This window comes from Oncorhynchus gorbuscha, unplaced genomic scaffold, assembly GCF_021184085.1.
Source record: "Oncorhynchus gorbuscha isolate QuinsamMale2020 ecotype Even-year unplaced genomic scaffold, OgorEven_v1.0 Un_scaffold_1193, whole genome shotgun sequence".
Lineage (NCBI taxonomy): Eukaryota > Metazoa > Chordata > Actinopteri > Salmoniformes > Salmonidae > Oncorhynchus > Oncorhynchus gorbuscha.
The window spans coordinates 35,001-35,298 of record NW_025746046.1 but is presented as its reverse complement, the minus strand read 5'-3'; positions in this window follow the sequence as shown (position 1 = coordinate 35,298).

Sequence of the window (298 nt, the reverse complement as noted above, 5' to 3'; positions counted from 1 at the left end):
GGCAGTTATTCCTTGCAAGTAAGCTTTTGGTGTGTTGAGCTTTTTGATTAGGTTGAAATAGATTGATTAAATTGCTTCAACGGGCTGGTTGTCTCAAGACGGAAGTAGAGAACAAGGAAACACACACACACACACAGCCCTCTCATTGGCTGAGCCCCTCCCTGACATGCCCACTCCTTGTTACCTGGGCAACCCCACCAGGGAGAGGAATATACCCACTCTCCCCTCTTCTCCATCGCCACTTCTCTCTCTCTTCTCTCTCACACACACACACACACACACACACACACACACACAC